Source organism: Triturus cristatus, chromosome 1_1, assembly GCF_964204655.1.
Source record: "Triturus cristatus chromosome 1_1, aTriCri1.1, whole genome shotgun sequence".
Lineage (NCBI taxonomy): Eukaryota > Metazoa > Chordata > Amphibia > Caudata > Salamandridae > Triturus > Triturus cristatus.
Window position 1 is genome coordinate 879,823,341 of NC_140579.1, and position 25,056 is coordinate 879,848,396.

The 25,056-nt window shown below is 45.2% G+C and overlaps 1 protein-coding gene across 6 annotated transcripts in view; it reads left to right on the forward strand.

The window, feature by feature from the left end:
• Positions 1-5,085: 5,085 nt before the first annotated feature.
• Positions 5,086-25,056, forward strand: part of LOC146871232 (ATP-dependent chromatin remodeler CHD8-like) — a 2,388,691-nt gene continuing 2,368,720 nt past the window's right edge. For 5 of the 6 annotated variants that reach the window (XM_085650618.1, XM_085650635.1, XM_085650640.1 and 2 more), the window contains exon 1: positions 5,086-5,209. The gene's annotated coding sequence lies outside the window, so the exon portion shown is untranslated. Of the gene's footprint in view, positions 5,383-25,056 lie in introns of all 6 variants that reach the window. The other variant, XM_085650624.1, reaches the window with a different exon arrangement.

Here is a 25,056-nt window from a genome sequence, read left to right on the forward strand (position 1 = left end):
TGTTAAATTGTAACTAATAACGTGCACCCTATTCCCAGACACTATTGCCAGGTGTACAAGTATTGAAGTAAAACCATGATAAAATGTGCCGAATTATGCTGCATAATTTGCATTTTCTTGCTGCATAATTTGTGGAACCCTGCCACATAATTTGGTCCTCTTCCGTCACACAATTGCAGTGGCCCTGGATAAGGTGTAAAGGCAATGGTAGGTGCAGTAGGCTTCATGGGTTCACCGAAAAAGTCATGCCAGTTTTTATAAGTTTAAAATACATAAATTAAATAAATAAACAAACAATGAGGGTGACTAAAAATATGTGCGCTGGCTGCAGAATTGGATGAGTTGGGCAAGAACAGCCACAATCCAATGTAATGGAGCGCTTCAACAGACAATATTTAATTTTGCTGTTGCACCACCAATTTTTACACTAATGTACACCAGTGAACTGTAACATAAGCAGAAGCCAGAAGGACAATGTCAGGCTCTCCATTTACGAAGTGGACCAGAGGAACCAACACATTTTTATTGTTTTTATTTATTACAATTTTTTGATATACTAGACAGCAGCCACACTTTTCTACAACCTAACTTTAACACATTGGCATTGCCAATAGCTCTTGCTAAACACTTAAAAGGTTCCAAAGGCAAGACCTATTGGCTATGCCAATGCTTGTTTGACAATGCAACATTTGCGAACGTTACGATTGCTTAGGGACTAGGAGCCCTTTTTGGACAATGCAAGATTCTCTAGCGTTACAGAGGGACCAGACAAGAGGCGCCACTGGGGCAGAAGGCAGGCAGAGACATCCTGCTTGATTAATGGGTTTGCGTTTCACCGTGTTACCGAGAACAGGCCACAGGCACCAGGAAAGCACAACCCACACCGACACATTCCTCCTTAATTGAGGTTTCCCGTCTGAGCAGAGTGAGTTTACACTTAATGGACTTTTTCGAGGGTGCAAGGTTGGACAGTATTGTTAGCGGGCTCACATTTAATCATCAGACTGGGACGCTTATTTCAGCATTTCACATTGTTGTCCTAACATTATGGCTTTTAGCCCAAAAAACAATTGGTAACGCCAGATATGAAAATTATTACTGCCGCACAATCTAAAAGGGTTTTGGGGGATGCTTTTGTAAACTCTAGCGGCACAGATTTTACACATCACACACTCCACTACCTTATTGCCTCGCACGTTCTCTTTTTCCGCTCGACATCTCACAGTACTTACAAAACTCTCATTTCGTGTACTATTTGACCAGATGGATTTCGCTCACACAACCCCGAAGACGAGTTTGCTTGCACGACGAGGAATTCACTTCCTTTGAAATTGTTAGTCTCTCGGTAACACGCTCTACACTTATCTACATGTGATTCTTGTATGAAACATGTAAAACACTATCTGCATTTGGCGCTTTCCTTTCTCGATACACACTTTGTTTGAGATACACATTTTCACACTACTTCTCGCAAGACACACTATTGTAGTTCTACCCCAAGCCGCTTTGCCTACAACTCGCTCACAGGCTCCCTCCCACAGGCTTGCTTACACAGGCTCCTTCCCACAGGCTAACTCCCACTGGGACCCACTCCCTCTCACTGAATGACTCACTCACAGACTCACTCTCAAACTAATTGACTCACTATCACTCACTCACTCGCAGTCTCACTATTTGACTCGCTCTCACTGGCTCATTCTCATTGGCTAACTCCCACTGACTTCCCTAATTGGCTCACTCTCACTGAGTCACTCTATCGCTATTTGACTCACTCTCACTGGCTGACTCATTGGATCACTCTCAATGACTCACTCTCTTGCTAATTGACTCTGTCACACGGACTCACTCTCTCGCTAATTGACTCATTCACACTGACTCACTATCTCAGTAATTGACTCACTATCACTGGCTCACTATATCACTCATTGGCTCACTCTCACTGACTCACTCGCTCACTCTCACTGACTCACTCAGTAATTGAATCACTCTCACTGACTCACTCTCACACTAATTGAGTTACTATCAATGAGTCACTCTCTCACTAATTGACAGACTCACTCTCTCGCTAATTGCCTCACTCTCACAGACTCACTCTCACAGACTCACTCACTCACTAATAGACTCACTCACACTGGCTCAATCTCACTGACTTACTCTCACTGACACACTAATTGCCTCACTATTTCACTAATTGACTCACACTCACTGACACATTTTCACTATTTGACTCCCTCTCACTACATGACTCCCTCTCAATGACTCACTTATTGCCTCACTCTCACTGACTCACTCTCACTCTCTCACTAATTGACTCACTCTTACTGGCTCACTCTATCTCTCGCAAATTGACTCAGTCGAACTCACTCACTCACACACGCAAATTGCCTCTGTATCGCTGACTCACTATCTCAGTAATTGACTCACTATCACTGACTCACTATCTCACTCATTGGCTCACTCTCACTGACTCACTCGCTCATTGGCTAACTCTCACTGACTCACTCACTAATTGGCTCAATCTCAATGACTCGCTAATTGACTCACTCTCAATGACTCAGTCGCTCACTAATTGACTCACTCTCACTGAATCACTCTCTCTCTCACTAATTGACTCACTCGCACTGAGTCAGTTTCTCACTAGTTGACTCACTCTCACTGAGTCACTCTCTCACAAAATGACTCACTCTCAATCTCTCACAAATTGCCTCACTCTCACACACACTCACAGACTCACTCTCACAGACACACTCTCACAGACTCACTCGCTCACTAATTGACTCACTCTCACTGGCTCACTCTCACTCACTTACTCTCACTGACTCACTAGTTCACTCAATCTCTCACTAATTGAGTCACACTCACTGACTCAATATCATTATTTGACTCGCGCTCAAAAATTGACTCCGGCTCAATGCCTCACTAATTGAGTCAGTCACACAGACTCACTCTCTCGCTAATTGCCATACTCTCACTGACTCACTATCTCAGTAATTGACTCAGTCTCACTCTCTTGCTAATTGACACAGCCTCACTCTCTCGCTAATTGCCTCACTCTCACAAACTCACTCTCACAGACTCAATCTCACAGACTCACTCACTCACTAATAGACTCACTCACACTGGCTCAATCTCACTGACTTACTCTCACAGACTCACTAATTGCCTCACTATTTCACTCATAGACTCACACTCACTGACACATTTTCACTAATTGACTCACTCTCACTAAATGACTCCCTCTCAATGACTCACTTATTGACTCACTCTCAGTGCCTCACTCTCACTCTCTCACTAATTGACTCACTCTCACTGGCTCACTCGATCTCTCGCAAATTGCCTCAGTCGCAGTCACTCACGCAAATTGCCTCTGTAACGCTGACTCACTATCTCAGTAATTGACTCACTATCACTGACTCACTATCTCACTCATTGGCTCACTCTCACTGACTCACTCGCTCATTGGCTAACTCTCACTGACTCACTCACTAATTGGCTTAATCTCAATGACTCGCTAATTGACTCACTCTCAATGACTCAATTGCTCACTAATTGACTCACTCACACTGAATCACTCTCTCACTAATTGACTCACTCGCACTGAGTCAGTCGCTCACTAGTTGACTCACTCTCACTGAGTCACTCTCTCACAAAATGACTCACTCTCAATCTCTGGCAATCTTTCAGATCTGTGAATGAGGACTGCCTGCCACTGAGGCAAGATTTCTATTCATATGTAAAATTTTCAAACTTGTATATATCATTCACTAATGCAAAGCTTTTCTGTTTCAGTCCAGAGTTCTAAGGAAATGGTGTGAACTGTGAACTCAGCTTACATTATCAACAGTAGTTCCAGTATAAACAAGCATTGCCATAGCCAATAGGTGTCACCTTTGGGACCTTATAAGTGTTTAGCCATGCCACAGTTCAGGTTGTTGCCAGGGCCGGACTGGCCGTAGCGGGCACCGGGCAATCCCCCGGTGCGCCGCACGGGTGGGGAACGGTTTTGGGCCCCCAGGGGCCGTTTTTGTTACAGGGCCGTTTTTGCAGCAAAGCTGCAAAATCGGCCCTGTAACAAAATCGGCCGAAAACCGGCCCTGGCAAAGAGCTCGGCGGCACACCGGGGTGCAGCCGAGCCCTTTGCCAGGGCCGGTTTTGGTTCCCAGTCCGGCACTGGTTGTTGCACCAAGGATATTGTGCTGCATAACTAAATACTTATAAGGTCCCAAAAGCGAGACCTATTGGCTATGCCAATGCTTGTTATTCATTTGTTTGCACTTTTATATAGCACAAACTTTACACAAAGGTATCAGAGCTCTTTAAATCAGCACCAATTGCATTACAGTTAGCCACAAGCCTAGCATTAAAGAGAGAAGGCATGCACTGGGGAGAGGGGGGGCGCCGGCATTTGTAAAGTATGTGCTAAACCACAGTGCAGGTTTGGTAAATTGCATAAAACTGCGCAGCCTAAAGGTGGAATGCCGGAGAGGGCTTGTGCTTGGTTCAGTGGTTCTACAGTGCACCAGTTGCAGTTAAATCCCACCATGGAGGATTGACAAGGTTCTCAGTAATTTATTTATAAACGGCTGCGTGCATGGTTGTAAAAATGCTCCCGTATATTAACAAGCATTTACAATGCAATAGGTCTTGTATTTGTAAAAGTTTAAGCTATTGGCATTGTAAATGACAATGCCTTTCATTTATCAGTTTTAAAAAACAACGCAAAAAATAAAAGGAAGCGTCATTTACAAATTCCAATAGCTCAAACTTTCGCAAATGCGATACCTATTGCATTGCAAATGTTTGTTTTTAACAGGCATTTGCAATGCCTACTACATCCCTTCCCCGCCTGAAGGACCCCATGCCCCTCCCCGTTTCCTTCTCCCTCTCTCTAGCTGCTCTTCCTGGAAAGTAAAAGTACAGCCTACCACGTTGGTTATTACGTCAGCCCGCTCGCGCGCGCACCCAGTAACACCGACCAATAGACCTACGAGAATAGTAGAAAATGGCGTTCCTATTGGTCAGGCGGACCGTCATTCAGCATAGTGACGCTTTGCTGCTAGGCTCCCGCACTGATCCCGCCTATCTCTTCCAGCGCCGCTTTCTCGGCTCTCTTCGCTGCGGACACCGGGCGGTGAGCGGGGCGCGTGCCTGTTCAGGGGGAGGTGGAGGAGGCGTCCGTGATGTCATAAGAGGCGGACGACCAGCGCAGGTAAGACCCGCCCCGTGGTCCTAGGGGCCCGCGCCACGCACCACAGGCGGGTGGTTGTGTCTGTTGGGAGGAGGGCTGCTGTGACGTCATGAGATCCATTTAAAGGGATCCGCAGTCCTATGAAAAAAGGGAGGCTTTCAGAAGGCAGTGTCCAAGAACATTCTGGCAATGAGGTAAACAATGGATGTCAGGATTATGTCTGCAAAGTGGGGTGGGAGGGGCAGTAATAAAAAAAAAGGTAGCGATGACGTCATCTTGTGAATTGACCGGTTACCAAGGGCAGTTATCAAAGCGGAAGGTGGTAAGGTATCAATTGCTGTAGAAGAATGACATGCATATAGTGAAAAACGTACACTGAAGAGCTCCTTTAGTGAACAATGATGACGTGATACGGGTCTGACTGTTATTCCTGCAAAAAGATGAGGCATTGGGTTCGGGTTCATGTAAGTGGTTGTGGACGAAGCAAGTGCAAAGGAATCTACAATTGATTTAAATGGGTTGGATTTTATGTAACTCTGGTCACCTGTTAATCACGACAGTGATCTTTACCTTTAGGATCCTATTTCTAACTCCATAGTTCAGTCTTTACTCTTCTCACACTGTCATCTGTCATGTTTCCTTATTTATTATTTGTGCTTAGACTTTCGAGTCTTGATCATCTGTAATTTTGGTTCTGAATTTCAAAACTTGAAGTGTCATACACACACTAGTACTACTAAAAGCGCAAAAGGCATTCTCACATTTTTAGGTCTCACCTAGCGAAAGAAGCGCATGCGCTGCTCTCGCCAGAGAGGACCTTTTGGAATCAATTCTCCCAGTAGGCTCATGCACGCGCCTGCATGGACAAAGATGACTGCTCACGCCATCTGTCCAAAGCAGACAGCATGCACGTGTCCCTATGGACTGTGGACAGTTCAACACCATCTTGCGGTGCTTTAGTTGTCACAGCAACGAAAAAGCGATCGCTTTCACTGCCGCTTGTTACATGTAAGCTGCACTTGGGCGCTCTCACCCAGTGCACTTTGAACCCGCCTCACCTCGTAGATCGCGTTAGGCAGCATTGCAGATGAATTCGACGTGGCTTTTCTCTGTTGCCTGGATTAGTTTTGCTTTTTCTTGCTCTGCTGATTTTCAGACCACATCGCATTCCTCCCCTCCCGATTCTGCAGGCTCAGAGCCCGGTGTGTGTGCTGGCGGCAGTGTTGACAGCGGTGCCCCCGGGCTTCGGTGCCCACACACGCTGCAGCCTGGCGTTTTCCTAGTGTCTAAGCAAGTGTTGCCAAAGTGTCTATGGACCATCTTTTGTTAGGTAAAATTCGCCACCTAAAGCAAAGCAGTCTGTGCTTTCAGACACATGCTGTCACATTTACATCTACTTTGCGCTGCAGGAAATGTCCTTGTTATCGGCGTCGCCATCTATTCAACGCTTGCCTTATCATTCTCTTTGAAGCAGGACGAAAACATTCCACCTATCCGCTATCTGTGCCCTTCCCAGACAACCCTTTCATTCTCTCTCGCAAGAGTGCGTTCACACTTAATTTGCAGACAGGAGAACATCAGCATTCTAACTCTTGCTCACTCGCATAGTCACTGGCGCCATGTACTATCCTTTTGTTATTTGAAGTAAGGTGCTTTTTTTTTTTTTTACTACCTACGTATGTACTTAAATTCAACCGGCCACCAGCTTTGTAAAACTGCTGCAACATATTCCTGAGTGGTCTTGAAATTGTAATGTGAAGAGAGGGGTGAGCTGACTGGAAAAAGTGAATGATCCGAGTATTAAGAGTGTCAGAGAAAGCGAAATGTCATTTTCAGTATTTTTAGAGCAGGCATGTCCAACAACTTCCGAGATAACAATTGGGTATGCAAATGATGTTCATTGGCCTTCATGGTTTGTAAATGTATGTCATGGTTAGCTTGAAAAGGGGGCATCTTTGTAGCTTTCTTGGACCTTTGTTGTGCACCCCAGATTTAGCGGATTGCCAGAAAAGACGAGTTATGTTACAAATGCTAATAATAACCGCCAGCTGTCAAAGTAGTTACTGTGAAATCCGTATTTGTAAGGCGCAAACTACTCACCCTTATGGGTGTCAAGGCGCTGGGGGCCGTCATGGAAATGAAGTGAGCTAATGCCCAGAGTCACATGGTGCTGAGCTGCCGCCGGAGCCAGGGATCGAACCGTGAACCCTGTTCTCCGAAGTCAGCTGCCCTGGCCGCTGCACCACACCTCTCTACTGTGGTGTATTCCATTGTATTTGCATTGATATAGTGCTTACTACCCCTGACGAGGAGGTGAGGCGCTTTTTTCGGCGAGTGGCATGCTACTCCGGAACCCATAAGGGATTGTTGTTGGGTTGGTACGGTGAAATATTAAAGTGATTTGAGTGGTGATTATGTTGGTCGGTTGTTTGGATTGAGAGGGATGGTGGAGGGATAGAAGAGGGAAAGGGTTTGCGTTTTTGTGGCGCTTGCTACCCCTGATAATGTGTTGAAGCGCTTTTTCAGTGAGTGGCGCTCTACTCCGGCACCCATAAGTGATTGGTGGTGAGTTGGTATGGTGAAATATGGAGGTGGTTTGGGCGGTCGATACGTTGCTCAGTTGTTTGGATTGGGAAGGAGAGTGGAGGGAAAAGGTTTGCAATTATATAGTGGTTCCTACCCCTGGTGAGGTGTTGTCAATATTTCCATACAGTGGAAGCGTACAATTGGCCCTTACCGGTAACTCTTAATGAGTGGGGCGAACCTTTCATCCTTCCAAAGCCGATGCAGTGTGTGTTTGGTAAGCCTTGCATCCTTCCGAGGTCGATAAAATGTGCAACTGAGTAGCTAATACACTAGTAATTTGAAGTGTTTTAATGCCATTATTACCACGCTGGTTATTTGATGGGATGCTGTGAAGTCTTACTGAACGGAAGCATGCCCCTGTTATGATGGCGGCAGTGCAGCACCAGCGCAACAAATTAAAATCAACTCCTGTCTCTCGAAGCCAACAAAAGTCACACTTGGGGTCCCACAAGGCTTGATCCTCTCCCCGTCCCTCTTCAGTCTCTTCATGGAGCCCTTCACAATCATCTTGAAAAAAGCTGGAGTGAATTACCACCTTTACGCGGATGACACCCAAATCTATTTCAAAATCAAGTCTCCCAGCGACATCCAACACCTTACTGCCACTCTAACCGAGATCCAAACTTGGTTCAACGTTAACCACTTAAAGCTCAACCCAGATAAAACGGAACTAATCCTATTCTCTCCAAAAAGCATCCATCGTCCAATCCAAGAGTGGCTCAAGAATCTGGTTGCCATAAACTGCCCCCTCGTCCTATCCGACTCAGTTAAGTCTCTAGGCATCACCCTTGACAAGAACTTATCAATGGAGGCCCACATCAAAAAATCTGCGAAAAGTGCTCTTTTCTCTCTAAAACACCTCAAGAAATTGAAACCTTTTCTTCCCCATGATGACTTCAAGACAGTAGTCCAATCCCTAGTTCTCTCTAAAATTGACTACGGGAACGCCATCCTAACAGGGACTCCAAAAGCTCACCTAGCCCCTCTAAGGGCAGTGCTGAACATGGCCGCTCGACTCGTATCTGGAGTAAAAAGATTTGAACACATTACTCCAGGTCTCAACTCCCTCAATTGGTGCACAAATGCTATTCCTGGACCCCTCCAGGGTGGACATATATTCCAGACACTACGTTCAAAGCTTATTGTTGGACAAATTTAATGGCAGGAGGAAGGAGTTGGATTTAGCTAAATCCTCGGCAGTTGCCCACTCCCTTGTCTCTAATCAAGCTGGCATGGAACCATACCTCTTTTTATTGTACAGTCAGCACAAGAGGTTTTTAATGACTCGTTTTAGGCTCAATTTGTTGCATCATATTTTAGCTTATCCATCAGGTTTCACTCAAACAATTGAGCAGAAGGGTGCCTGCGGCTGCGACAATAGGTCTCCGCAGGACACCCTTCATTTTGTATTATTGTGTCCTTTTTATAAAACACCGCGCCAAAGATTTTTAGTGGATGTCTTAAAGGACTCAAATATTATCCATGCTAAACCTGCCTTATTGTTCTTGCAAAGAGCCGCTGAAACGCGAACCTTACTCGCTGTTATAAGTTTCCTCAAAATTGCTTTTAAATTGAGAAACACAAGGGAATGATGAAGGGTGGGTTAGGGAGGTACAGGAAATATTATTATAATACGGGGTCTTGTATCACTGTTGCTCACAGGTTTTTATCTTTTACAAAAACCTAACTTTTTTATTTGGATAACTTTTTCTCTGTCTACTTTTTAACAATTGTTACGTTGCTCAGAATGTTCTTTTTGTGATTACATATTATGATTATTATGTATTTTCATGATGGTTTTTAACCTTCGAAACAAATAAATGAACTGAACTGAACCCTCAATTGGCTTCCCATGGAAGGGAGGTGTATTTACAAGCTGCCCTGCATCACACACAAAACCCTTCACTCTCTGGCCCCCAACTACCTGAACAACAAACTCGTAAGAGTAGGTCAATCCAGAACACTGAGAAGCTCCAACTCACTCCTTCTTATTCCTCCGAAACTGAAAGAGAAAACCACACAATACCGATCGTTCTCTGGCAACGCTCCCAGGATGTGGAACGCTCTCCCTGGAGTCCTCAGATGCAACCCCTCCTTCTCCTGTTTCAAAACGGACCTGAAACTCCATCTCCGTAACAAATACTTTCCTGACCAACGTCAACTAACCTAGACTTCAATATCCGAGTTGACTCCTCTCTCTCTTGACATTCAAGGATAGTTGGTGACCGGACTATGTTAATCACCTTTTTCTTTTTATTGTTCTCTCCCCCTCCAATGCACTGTTTATTTTTCATGCTGTATTTTTTCATCTCTGGTTTGCTTCCTTACTGCCGGCCTACTATGTAATGTAATTTCCTTCTGTTTATTTCTTTTTTTTTTTTTTTTACAGTATGTATGTAAAGCGCTCTGATACCTACAGGTCAAGCTAGCGCTATATAAAACTTTAAAAATAAAAAGTGCAGAGCGTGTAGTGCCTTCTAGAACAGACCAGTCCTGAAGACGCTTTCTGCGGCTTGTAGGACTGCTTTTTGGCGTGTTGCATTGAGGGAAATACCCGAGTCCTCCTGTTCAGGTTTACTTGGAGTCAGACACGCCCTAAGCTTGAGCAAAGCAGAGGTCGCCCAATGATAAGGAATGGGAGATTTTTCGCCTTTAGCTCGCCCTCTGAATACTAAAAACATCGACACAAGGGAGTTTTTAAATAAACATCTGATAGCCACTGCTTGTATCCTGTTGTATTAATACAGCTCGCGCTAGAGCGGCTACACAGAGACCTCTCACCTTTATGCGCACAGCACAGAGTCGTATAGTTTGCCAAGTGCGACCAGATCCGGGGCACTGTCGCAAATCAGCATACACTATGGTTACAACCGGATGAAAGTAGCACAAACTTAACACAAAACACACGGTCATGCGAACCCAGTGCATCATAAGGCGCCAAACCTCTCTACTACTCACTCTCTACTACTCACTCTACTTCTCACTCTCTACTACTCTATCCTACTCTTTACTACTCACTCTCTACTACCTACTCTCTACTACTCACTCTATTACTCTCTACTACTCCCTCTCTACTACGCTCTACTACTCCCTCTCTACTACTCACTCTCTACTACTCACTCTCTACTATTCACTACTACTCACTCTACTGTTCACTATATACTACTCACTTTCTACCTCTCTCTCTACCTCTCATAAATACAAATGTATGTATGCATGCATACATATACATATGCATGCTATGTACATGAAAGTTTGAAAAACACTAATAAAAGCGTAGCTAAAAAGCCGCCTAATTACAAACCGAATTGCTTTAACTTAAACGAGGGCGAGACCTATTGCATTTTCAATGCGTTTTTTTTTTTTTTTAGTAATCTGCTATGTGAGTTTGTATAGTGGTTAATGATGTATTTATGTTCCCTTACTGCTGTTGTAACCTATACACTCTATGTGTTTTTTCTTAGCTACTTGTAGATTGTCACAACAAGGTTTGTTGACATGGTATTTGGATTGGTTAGAGGCGAGTTATATTGGTGAATAGGTCAGTGTGTTTTTAATAATTGGCAAATATTAGAAAGGGAAAACCTGTAGAGAGAAACTGTATGCATCCAAGGAATACAGTTTTGGGGCATGCAAAACGTAGCAACAATCAATAGATTAATATCAGTACTGAAATAATCTGTTATTTCCTATATATCAATTAAAGGTTTGCAAATAAACAACGGAAGGTGCACAAGAATAGGTCCTCAATGTATTCGATATATGTGCACAGTCAAAGAACATATAGTCTCAAGGAGAAAAGTCCTCCGATGCTCCGATCACTTCACAGAAAGTGGCTACAGTTTGTGTGCAGTAACAAAGATCTATCAAAGTCCATAGTATATGATCCCACTCTTGAGAAGCATTTGGTATGCTATCATGAAAAGTTGATTCATAAGGTCTCTACGAACAATAGGACTTGAGTCTTGATTCCTCAGATAGTTAAAATTACAGAAAGTCAACATGTGCTTCAGGGTGATGACTGTTCCATATCTTCACAGCGCTGACTGGAGTTCTGCTGGCGAGGCCGAAAAAAATGTGGGTATGCACTTTTGGAAATGATGCAACATGTACAATCTTAAGTCACAGTATTCTCAATTTATTTTTTACTTTTTGTTGAAATCCATGCTCGTCGTACAGATCATCATGGACATAAACACACACTGCTTTGTTTCACAGTGAGCGAAAGACAATACAACATATAATAATAGGCATATGCGAGTCTACAATCAGGATGGCACTTGTACGGCCAGTGCACGCTTCGTAGGAAAATCGTAATTTTCAGCACAGCACATAAAGACCTCCCACCACTCTCAACAACAGCACCACTGGTCAGATTCCTCTGAAGGCTCTCCAGGCTCCCCATACCTTTTCCCACTTTTTTGGGGCATCCCCGACTTTGGTAAACCACTCGTTACGCCCTCTGGCACCAGCCGAGATCTGATTTCCAATCTTCAGGGCTGGGGGGAGTACTCTCACCCCATTCCTGGGCTTCATTGTGCTACGCTACCTCTGCTACCAGCCAGATCCTCTGCTGTCTTGGCCAGGTACCCTCACTAAACACCATTAAGAGGAGCCATTTAGCATTTAAGGGGACGGGTGAAGACCAGTCCCTGGACATTAAAGCAGTGACTCCCCTCTAGAAGTCCTTTATCAGTGGACAGTCCCTCATGATGTGAAAGAAGGGGCCTGCCCTCTTGGTTGCATCACCAGAGGCACAGTGACCTGTCTCTCTACATATTTGAATAATAAGATCTGTGTAGGATCCGAAGTTGGACCAGCTGAAATCTGGTTCTGATTGCCCACGGGCTCGGAACAGCCTCCACCCACCCAATCATCGTCATCCAAGTCGCCGAGAGCAGCTGTCCACGGAACTCTCCGCATTTCCAATGGGTCAGGGGAGTAATTCTTTGTAAATTGTGGATATCTTTTTTTCGGGGATGGGCTCAAGGAGCAAACTGTTCTCCAGAGGCAATGCCTCTGGTAGTGCCTCCCCCTCTCGAATGTAGCTCTGCAAAACGTGGCCTAATCGGAGGTATCTATAGTACTCAGCCTCCACCATCTGAAATTCCTGACGAAGGGCCTCAAAATGTATCAAGGCCTGACCCCTCCAAATGTTGCCCAGGTGATCTATCCCTATTAATGCCCAACATGAGAAACCCACCATGCCCCAACCTCTTGGAGCAAATCAGTATTCCACAGAGGGGTCTGGCAAGTGATCCTGCCAGTTCAGCCAAAATAGCTGTGAGTCTCTCTCCACAAACCACTGCCCTGGCATACATCAGTCACCCCTCTAGCTGGGTGCCCTATGTCAGTGGTGAGGGTACAGGTGCATGAGCCCTGTACCCCTACAGTGCCCAGGTCCATTCCTGGGCCCTATAAGTGCAGTGCTGCCATTAAGAGTATATGGTGCTGGGAGTTTGTCATTACAAACTCCACAGCACCATAATGGCGACACTGAAGACTAGGAAGTTTGGTATCAATCTTCTCAGCATATTAAACCCACACTGATGCCAGTGTGGGATTTAATGTAAAATGCACAACAGAGGGCATCTTAGAGATGCCCCCTGAAATTCGACCAACTACTAGTGACCTGGCTGAGTGGCTGCTTAGGCTGCCACCACCAGACATGTTTCTGGACCCCTGGGTCGAGAACTAGCTGCTCTCGGGGGGCCTGAAACAATTCACATCCTGGGACGAGGTGCCAAGTCTCCTCCCTCAGGATGGGCAGGGTTCACGAAGGGGAAGCTTCAAAGGCATGTCTCCTTTGTGAGCCTCTCCAGACCATTTGCTGCTTTCAGCAACTGGTCCCCACTGGTTCTACCCCCCACTTTGGGCGGGAAAAACAAGTGAGGAAAAGGTGTGCTCACCTCTGCCAACTCCACCCCTCAGGTGAGGGAGGCAAGGTGAAGCACAACCTTGAGTCCCCGCCATCTTGAGGATGGGGGGACTCAGCCAACCAGGGACAGGCTTCTGCCCCCCTCCCACAAAAAAGAAGAGAAGGACGAGAAGTTGTGCAGAGCTAACAAGAGGACGACGCCCACTGACTTGGCCCTAGCCCTACAGGCCTGTCTTCCCTTGAACCTGCTCCTGCAAAACCCTGGCGGGTCCAGCGGACAGCAACCTCAAAAACCCCAGAGGACCTGCCTGCCTTCACTTTCCAAGCTGTTTCTCCCGTGAACTCTGGACGTGTTTGAACTGCAGCTTCTGGTGCCAGCCAGGACCCGCGAATCCAGCCCACTTTGCACCCGTCGAACCCGGCCTGAGCTTGAGTGGAAAAATACCACGAGGATGTCCCCCATTCCCCCCCCCCCCCCCCAGCGATCCGGACTCGAATTTCGGCGACCCCTGACCTGCCTCAAGCCTCCTGATGACGCCTGCAGCCTCAATCCAGAGGAGCCCCCACCGCGACCAGAGCGGGTAAGAAAATCCGACGTCCCAGGGCACCCCTGCACCCGACGCCCCACGGCCTTGTGTGCCCAACCTAGTGGTGCCTAACCAACCCTCTACATCCCAACTTACCCTCGAAGTGGTGGTCACTCCTGGAAGATCCTCGTCCCCAAGCCTGTAGTGTTTCTTTGTCCCGGAGAATCTCCATTGAAATCAACAGGGCACCTGACCTCAAAACAGCCCCCTGCCGCCCTAGTGCCGCTGAGTGCACCTTTTGGTGCTACTTTGGTCCCCAACTTGCCCTGAGCTTAACCCTAGGAGCTTTGCTCCCACAACCCTGTGGCCTGCTTGCCAGCAGCCACTAACCGGAGCCCCCTAATCCCCCATTGGATAACATTGGGCCCCACCAATCTACACCCGGCCGCCCTAGTGGTGCTGAGGGTGCAACAACAGTGCATCACTGACCCTAGGACACCCCTGAGTCTAACCCCAGAACCTTAACTCCCACAGTCGATTATTTACCTGAGAACCGTTAACCTGGTTTCCCTACATTGGATAACATTGACACTTTTTCTCTAAAAAGTTTCTAAGTTCGGAGTTTTGAAATCCGAGAATATTCTTTAAAAATCATGCGAATAACCAAAACGTAATTTCTTACCTGTTTCCAGGAAGTGTCCCAGTGCTGAATCTAGGTATCCAGCACTGAGTCAGAAAAGTAACGTAAAAAATAACTTAACCGCAGCTTATTGTAGAAGCCCATTCATTTCAATGTACTGCTCCAAAAAGTTTCTGTGTGTGGAGTTTTGAAAACTGAAAATATCCTTTAAAAATCATGCGAATAACCAAAACGTAATTACTTACCTGTTTCTAGGAAATGTCCCAGTGCTGAATCTAGGTATCCAGCACGGAGTTAGAAAAGTAACGTAAAAAGTAACTTACCTGCAATTTACTGAAAAAGCCTATTCATTCCAATGCACTGTATTTGCTAAGTGTCGCATACTACTGCTCCCCTGTAAATCAAACAAAGTACCATTCCTATTGCATTTTCAACAGTTCTATATCCAGTAACTTATTACTGAAAAGTATTTAATGCTTACCTGTTCCAGGCTTGCTTGGTTCTGAAAAATAAACAGTATATTTTTTATACAAAAACAATTGGCCTAGAGTTCAGTTATTGAGTGTGTGAGACCATTTGCTGACTTAGTGTGTACATCAAATGCTTAACACTGTCCTCTGATACTGCCTTACTGCTCGACCAAGCTACCACTTCAGAGAGTAAGGTACTATCTAACTTTAACCTCTGCCTACCTCTGGAGACTCTTTCACTCTATACAAACTGTACCTCACTTTGGTGCAGTGTACATATAGAGCCAGTTTCTTACAAGAATCGCCTCATATCCTGTGGGGCCCTTGGCATCTCTATCCACACAGTACACCGGTTACTGCTTATCCGAAAGGGCCCAGTCATGAATTACAAGCAGCTGTGCCGCCCAGTGGTATTTCCTGATGTAAGGGACTGCCAGGCCACCATTCTAGACCCCTTACTGTAGCATCCTGAGCGCAGTATGTGGGGCCCCAGCTCCCCAGAAGAGTAGTCTGACTTTGTGGTCCAACTTTTTTTGGAAATACTGAAACGGGACCCGGGGTGTTCTGAAGCACGTATAGGAAGCATTGAAGAGACATGATTTTATAGAGGCCACCAGTGCCCATCCGAGAGAGAGGTATGCTTCACCAGTGACTCGCGTCTCCTCGGAGACCGTCCAGCTCAGGCAATACATTCCTGTTCATAAACTCCTGAGTGTCGCGGGTTACTTAGATGCCAAGGTATTGAAATCCCTCCAACACCTTTGGCGCCACGCAGTCTGAGGGGAAACCGTGGCACCGCACCTGCCAAAAGGAAAAATAAGAGATTTGCTCCAATTTATTCGGTAACCTGAGTAGCTCCAGAAAAGGTCAAAGAACTGCAGTATCCTGGCCACTGACTGGTACAGCTGTATGGCATACAGTAGGACATGGTTGGCGGGAGGTTGGGAGGAGCATGTCTCATTTTATATTGACGGAATCCCCTGTATCAGAGGGTGTTGGCAAATCCAGTCCACTAGAGGCTCCAGCACCTGAGCAAACATCATGGGCGAGAGAGGGCAGCCCTGCCGGGTTCCCCTATGCAGTGCAAAGACACAGTAAGTCACCCCATTGACTCGCTCGTACCTGGGCCATTCAATCAGGGAATTGTGAAGCACACTACTCACCCGTGAGGGTTTCAAGGTGCCTGGGGGTGGGGGGTGCAGCTCCAGGTTAGCCGAAGAGCCAGGTTTTGAGGCTCTTCCTGAAGGTGTGCAGAGTAGGGGAGCGTCTGATGTTGATCGGTAACACGTTCCAGGCTGTAGCCGCAATGTAGGAGAAGGCTCTTCCACCCGTTCTGGTTCTGGGGACGTGTGGGGTTTCTGCAAGGGCGGCGGAGCGGAGGTTTCTCCTGGGTACGTGGAAGGAGACTCTTTTGTTGAGGTATTTGGGTCCGGTGTTGTGGAGGGATTTGTAGGTGTGGGTGAGTAGCTTGAAAGTTACACTCTTCTCGACGGGAAGCCAGTGGAGTTGGGTGATGTGTTCATGTCGTGGGAAGCCAAGGACGAGTCTGGCTGCGGTGTTCTGGACGGTCTAGAGTTTGCATAGCAGGGATTTGTTGATTCCAGCATAGAGGGCGTTTCAGTTGTCCAGTCTGCTTGTTATGAGTGCGTGGGTGATGGTCTTTCTGGCTCCGGGTGCATCCATTTGAAGGTCTTGCGAAGGATGTGGAGGTCGTTGAAACAGGTGGAGGAAATGGCGTTGATTTGGCGGGTCATGGTAAGGGAGGAGTTGAGTATGATGCTGAGGTTCCAGGCATGGTCTGGAGGGGGTGGGGGGTTGCCGAGGGTAAAGGGCCACCAGGTGTTGTCCCAAGCTGAGGGGGTGGGTCTGAGGACGAGGACTTCTGTCTTCTCCAAGTTGAGCTTCAGACAGCTGCTGCTCATCCAGGATGTGACATCTTTCATTCCTTCCGGGAAGCTGAGTCTGGCGTTGGGTTCCTTTGTGAGGGAGAGGATTAACTAGGTGTCTTCAGCATAGGATACTATGCTGAGTCCATGCTGTCTGATGATGGCGCTGAGGTGGGCCATGTAGATGTTGAAGAGTGTGGGACTGAGCGACGATCCTTTCGGTACTCTGCAGTTGATCTGTGAGTTCAGAGAGGAAGGGTTGGAGTCTGATCCTTTGGGTTCTGCCGGCGAGGAAGGACGGCAGCCAGTCGAGGGCGGTTCCCTGTATGCTGGCGTCGTGGAGTCTGGCGGTGAGAGTGTGGTGGGAGACTGTGGCGAAGGTTGCAGAGAGGTCTTGTAGGATGAGGCCTGTGGTGTGTTCTTGGTCGAGGAGCATGAGGATGTCGTCTGTGGTGGCGAGGGAGGCTGTCTCGGTGCTGTGGTTGCTGCGGAATCCGATTGGGAAGGGTCGAGGATGGCTTTCTCCTCGATGAAGGTTGTCAGCTGGGAGTTGACTATGTTCTCTGCGACTTTGGCCACAAAGGAAAGGAGAGAGATGGGTCGGTAGTTTTTCAGGTCCGTCCGAGGGTTTCTTGAGGAGGGGCTTGACTGCTGCGCGTTTCCAGTCGTCTGGGAAAGTGCCGGATTCGAAGGTGGCGTTGATAGTGCGTTGTAGCTCTGGCGTTATGGCGGCTCCTAGTAGTGGAGTCTGATCCATCCTGTAAACTTCGGCCAAAAGCGCAGGCTTTTCAGTGCAGCAAAGAGATATGAATAGCCATTCTATCTAATCAAATGCCATTGTGGCATCTAAGGATATCAGTATTGCCTGTTCCATTTTAGGTGACCTGGTCAAATAAAGGACGCCATAAAGGCGTGTCGGGTTGAGCCGGGTGCTTATGTGTGGCATGAAGACCAACTGATCTGGGTGTATGATGGAGGTGATGACTGTAGGAAGGTGGATATCTGACTATGGTTACCCCCAACTTTTTGCCTAGTGTCTAGCTGGTTTTTAGGTCTCGACCTTGCTATCGCGTAAGCGATCGCAAAGCGAGACTATAGAAAGCGGGTTTGAAAAGTGCTCCCAAAAAGCGGATTGCATTGCTAGCACGCGCACAATCACGCGCATCGTGCCGCCATGCAATCCGCCTTTTGGGAGCACTTCAAAGGGTCCGCTCCCCCGCCCCCAAGCGCGCGCGCGCCACGCTCCACCGGGCTTGTTTTTCTCCAGGGCTTAACAGCCCCAGTCAGATCCCGGCACATGGGCTCATAAATATTGTTTGGATTGCATCTTTTTCGACTTCTTTCAGGTGAACCGGCAGCATGGGATAAAAGCATTCCATTTACCTTTCCATCGGGGCCTTCGGTTCCCACCTCTTCGGGTCACAATACAGTGAGACGTCTTCACTGAACAGTTGTTCTCTACACAATCCCCTAATGTCTGAACTTTTATTTTCCTTCTTTCAGAAAGCCACAGCCCTTCATGCTCTCTGTGTCCCTCCTGTCCTTATCTGCCCGCTGTTACCTCTCTCTGTGCTCTGTGTCTGCTCACTGCCTGTTCCCATCTTACCCTTATTTAATAGGTATGTGCATATAGGTCCGCTGGTAGTTTCTTCTTTGCACAATTGCTTCGGGGATATGCAGTTCCTTGCTTTGCGTGCATTTGGTGTTTGTGATCGCACGTGTAATTTGAGTGGATCTGTGGTGATTGTGTTTGTATGTGCACGGGTATGATTTAAAAATATGTATATCTACGGTGCTTTTGATTGTGTGTGCATGCGTGTGATTTAAGAGTGTATATATCCGTGGTGCTTGTGTTTGTATGTGCACAAGTGTGATAATGTCTGTATATCTGGGGTGTTTGTATGTACACAAGTGTGATTTGTGAGTGTGTATATCTGTAGTTCTTGCGTTTGTATGAGCACAAGTGTGATTTGTGAAAGTGTACATCTGTGGTGCTTGTTTTCTTCTCCCCATGTCTGGTCATCTCGGACAAGACCCCTTCTCCATAAACCCACTCTACCCCCCACATCCTAACCTCTCCCTTTCTGTGGCTGCTTCTGCTCAAGCACTTACAAGCCCACACCCCCCCTTAACTCAAAGACGTACAGGGCATTGGTTGTGCGCTCGCAGGAAATATCTTCTTTTAGCAGTACATCCCCCCCCAGTGCTTTAAATGGGAAAGAATAAGTGCAGGTACTCATTAATATGAGCCAGAGGTGTGGCAAGTGGGTGAGGCTAGGGGCGGGGCTCCACAGCCTCGGCATCATACTTCAAAGGGTCCGCTCCCCCGCCTGGAATGTGCTCCCCCGCCCCTGCCACCGCATGCCGAGAGATTGTTTCCTCATGGCGCCTCTCACAACTGTCCCTCCCCCACCACAGGGCTAGTCTCACGGACGCATTGCCATCCATCGATTTCACTTTCATGCCCGTGTTCTCTTTGCCTTTCAGCACACAGCCCGCCCTCCCCCCTCCGTGTTTTCTTGCAGCTTTGCCCAGATCTGAGTCTCAAACAACCAAAATAATAAGTTTGCCCTGCACGCTTTCTGCGCTTACAAAGTTAACGTATGCCGCGCTCATTACCTTTTCATCCTTCTAAGGTCGATAACATTAGCTCCATTAATTCTGCGTCTAAGGATTTAAATAACCATATGTTTTCTTGCAACTTTAGGCACTTCACACACACAGCCCCACTGCTCACACACACAGGCATCAAGGCAGCAACAGAATGCTCTGAGCCCCACCAGTGTTTGCCACACACACATGCCTCTCGCATCTCGTGTTTTCTTCCAGCTTTGGCCCGTGTTCTCTTTGCCTTTCAGCACTCAGCTTCCCCGTAACCACCATTTAACTAACATCCTGCCACACTCATTCCATTTTCATCCTCGCTTTCACTTTCATGCCCGTGTTCTCTTTGCCTTTCAGCACACAGCTTCTCCGTAGCCACCATTTAACGACCATCCTGCCGTAAACACCATTTAACTACCATCCTTTTAGTTAAAATAAAAGAATTGCCTCTAAGGGTTTAAGGAACCACAGAAATACAAGTCAACATACACTCCGAATGCCACTCAGAGCCACATAATTACATGCCACATAACTACAATGCACTCAATACAACAGACACTCCAAAAACCAATCAGTGCCACATAATTACACACCACATAATTACACTACACTCAATGCCACATGCACTCCAAATAACACTCAGTGCCAATTAATTACAATGCAAACAATGCAAGATACACTCAAAATAACACTCAATGCCACATAATTACACGCCACTAAAATCAACATACACTCCACACAAAACCACTCAGTGCCACATAATTATATTCTACATAATTACACTCTATCTTATCTATCTATCGGACTATTGCACTCTATCTATCTATCGCATCACCACAGCATCACTTTGCACCACCACAGCATCACTCAAGGGCACCACTACATCACTATGCGCTACCACAGCATCAATTAACGCCACAGCATCACTCGACACCACCACAACATCACTCACCGCCACCACAGTATCAATCTGTACAACCATTCAACAACAACTGGCTCTAATATGTTCTCTCAATATTTAGGCTTTATTACAAATTGCACAAAAAAAATGATAATATTTAACTTCTGTTCTTGGATTTTAGGTGCAATTAAATACACTAAACATAATCTTCACAAGAGTTATTCACAAAAGCTTAAACGATTGCCATTATAATTTATATTAACTTTTATTTAAGTATTAATTATTTGCAAAAATTAAAAGCCATTGTTATGTGTAATATCAATACATCCAAGCCACGTAAATACAACACATATTGCATTACAAATGCTATAGGTGTCACATTTGCAACAGTTAAAACTATTGACATTGTACATGAGAAAGCTAGTAATTTCAATATTTTCAATACCAACACATAAATAAAAAAATTAGTCAATTTACAATACAAAAAGTTCAAACTTTCCTAATGCGAGACCTATTGCATTGCAAATGCTTGTTTTGGTAGGAACGGGGAGATTAAGTGGTCTGCTCAGAACCACAAGGTGCTGAGTAGATGCCGAGACTCGAACCTGGTTCTGCAGTTCAAAAGTAGTCAGCTCTGGCCGTGAGGCCACATCCTGATGAAAGGTTTTAAGCTCCCATGAACTTTCGCTACATTTAGTTGTAAAGTGCGGCTTTAATTAGCCGATTTAACTATTTTCTAATACCAATAACTCTGTTATTTAAATCATAGTAGAAAACTACGTGAAACAAATATTAAACAAAGTACAGCTATGATTATGGTACTCCGAAGGAGACATGGTTCCATAATTCGGGTTTCGTAGCAGGCTCCACTACGAAGGCTTCGCTGACAGTCTTTTATTTTGATTGCCACTGCTAACGAGCATTTTCAATGCAATAGGTCTCGCATTTGCGAGAGTTTAAGCTATTGGCATTGTAAGTGACAATGCCTTTTATTTATGTGTTTTTAAAAGCAACACACATAGAGAATGGTATTTATAATGCCAATAGCTCATACTCTCGCAAATACGAGACCATTTTAATGGTGGCTGCGCTCCTTACTTTGGATGCTGCTTGCTCATATTCAGGTTACAGTGAGCAGTGTCTAAAGAAAGGGGTGCAGTCAACATTAATGTGAAAGTGCAGTATGGAACTCTTTCACCCAAAAAGAAAAAATAAATAACTAAAGGATCTGTAGCGCTGCTGCTAAACTGAAAGCGGACCATGCTGTAAATTAAATAAATAAGTGCGGCAGCTATAGTTAAAGACGACGTGCTGTAAATTAAATAAATACATTACTATTAAAAATATAAAAGTGGGTGGCTTGCTGCCTTGTAGGAAAGCATGTTGTGGGTGGAATAGTGTTAGATCATTAAACAAAATAGTGCTCACAGCTTCGATAAAGCAGACTGTGTAATGACACAAGTAAAAAGTCCAGTCCTCATGGAAGGTTACAAATGCAGACAAGGCGGTACCAAGGAGGGACTACTAAGCCTATTTATCGATCAAAAGCAACAATTTTGAAAGGACAGTAACAGGACTCAATTGACAAGATGGGCGGGAAATGGGTGGAGATTGTATTCTATACCTGAATACTGCATGCCTCGCAGAGCAGCGCATGCGCTGCCCAGGCTCGACGCAAAAACGGCCTGAACTTGGAGCATTTCTGTGTTGGCATTTCTGTGTTGCCTTATGTTTTATGCTATTTTCTGTTACTTAAGATGTGTGCAAGTGGCCTGAGATTGCCACCTCTGCTGGGAAAAATACCAACCCCACTTTCTTTTTTAAATTTCTTTTTTATTATGGAGCAAAAATCAAATAAATTCATTCAGATACATACATCCATGCCAGAAATAATGATATACTACAATTATTGGCAAGGTATCAAAGTACAGTACCCTAGAGCTGGTTCTTTGATAGACCCGCTCAATCCATGCCTTCCACTTCATTAGGTCCATACATAACAGTCAGTGCGGATGTGAAATCTTGTACCTCCAGTCTTTAACATAACATTTTGTCTAACAAAAATACTAACAAGCATTTGCAATGCAATAGGTCTTGCATTTATGCGAGTTTAAGCTATTGGCATTGTAAATGACAATGCCTTTTATTTATGTTTTAAAAACAAAAATAAAAGGCATTGTTATTTGCAGCGTCAATAGCTCAAACTCGCGTAAATGCGAGACGTATTGTATTGCAAATGCTTGTTAGATTAGTGAGTAGAAGGCTTCCCTTTGGCCCGCGCGGCACACTAATTCGCGGGAAATTAATTAAATAAACAAGTGCGGCCACTAAAGTGAAAGCGGACCGCGCTGCAAATAACAAAAAAAATAGTGCTTATCGTCTTTTGAAGGAGACCCTGTAACGCCACAAGTAAAGGATCCAGTCCTCGTGGGAGGTAACAAATGGCCACAGGGCGGTAACAAGGAGGGACTAACAAGCCTCATTATCAATCAGAAGCCAGCATTTATCAAGGACAATGACACCAGCCAATGAAAAATATGGGAGGAGAGTAGGCAAGGCTGCCACAGTATACTCGGCTACTGCTGCCGCTAGGCTCGACCTAAAAAAACCTCTAACCAATTGGGCGAAGAAGAAGAATACGACTATAAATAACTATGCAGCAGTCTTACTAAAAGATATGGAACTATGTAAAAGGCATAGTAAGAATTCAAAATATAAATTTGTTCCACATATGTCTCTGATTGCATATTTTGTTAAGTATGTGGAATTTGTTTTTGGCAGTTAATTAAAAAAGTACCAAAATGCATATTTGCATACAAAAGAAATAAAGATATTATTCTTTAAATGTATTTTTCAGTCTAGTTGGGCCCTTTTTTACAGGAACAGTATCGCTGTGGTTCACTCATGGAACATTGGACTATTGAGGTAAAATATAGATGGTGATATTGTGAACCAAATTAATTTTTAAAGCACCTTTCATTGCCCATAAGATGTATTTAAATATTTTTAGTGATATCACATCAAATATTGAGCATACACTAATTTATTCTGTAGTTGAACTACACCTTAACAACATCAGTGACATTTTCGGAGCTTAGGCAAAAGTATATATTTTGCTGGTAAGCACTCCAAGCATCATGGAAATGTTTTAAATGTGTTTTAAAAATAATACTCCACATTCTTGTAGCCTTTCGTGGTGGTGCCAAAGAGCTGTAAGGCAGCTGATTACTGGGGCATTCATGTAGCACCAGTAGAGCTTAATTTGAGCCACTGGTTTCCAGTGCTGGGCACTGGCACTTATTCGTCAACACAGGTGCGGGTGACAGTGTGCCACAAGGTGGCGCTGTCTTATTTAGAGAGGAGCACAACAATAGTTAATTATTAATTTAATATACAGTAAAAATTACTATTATCTGCTACCCAACTCATTCTTTCACCTTTGGGACAATTAATTGTTGGTCAATAGTTGTGCTACTATCATTGGCAGCAGTGGCAATGTGTGGCACTAGCTGCAGTGGCCCCCCTGACCAGAGCCCTGCCACTTATTTTCTTACACTGAGCACTAGCCTTGATTGTGATGTTGCTACCTTGTGGAGAGATTTGTGGGTAGATTTGACCATTTACTGTTACTTAAAACATAATTCAGAAGAAGTTCAGGACATGCATCTGTAATTTGGGGAAGTTCTGAAGACATATTTTGATATGTACATTTATCCTGGGCATTTATATTAACTTAACTTTATTTGGCGAAATTTAGATTTCCCTTATTTGGCGAAATTTAGATTTCCCTTATGTGTAACTTCTAGCTATACGCCGGAGAACAAGTGCAACACTGCAGGAGATGCCACTTTGCGTGAAATAACTGAATAGGCCTATCGGTTCTTCCATTGGTCTAGGACCTCTAGGTGTAGGTGGCCAGAAGTCTGTCTCTGTCGCGTGAACTTGTGCTTATCTGTCCCCTAGATTCCAGCGCTTTGCAACAGCAGACGCTACTCTTACCCAACTCAATATTACTCATTGCATCACCACCTCAAGATTAAGAGTCTGAATGGAACGTGCGGCGATCAGAGTCTGTCATTCCAATCACGCAGCTACTGCAGTCGATGCATTAGTCCACTAAGCTATCTTTTAGGAGTCTTGTAGCGCACATTTCTCTCCCGAGTGCCCGATGCATATTTTTTTTTTTGTAAACAAAATGTTTATTGTTTTATGACAACACAACCATGTACTGTGAAGGTGGGTCAATTATTGAGATAGTAGTAGTCGAAAAGAAATAAAGCACTTGAGCGGCATACGCATCAGTTAGCTATATTTTGAATAAGCATAGTTCACAATAGGCCGTGTAATGCAGATAATACTTTCAACACCATCCTTGC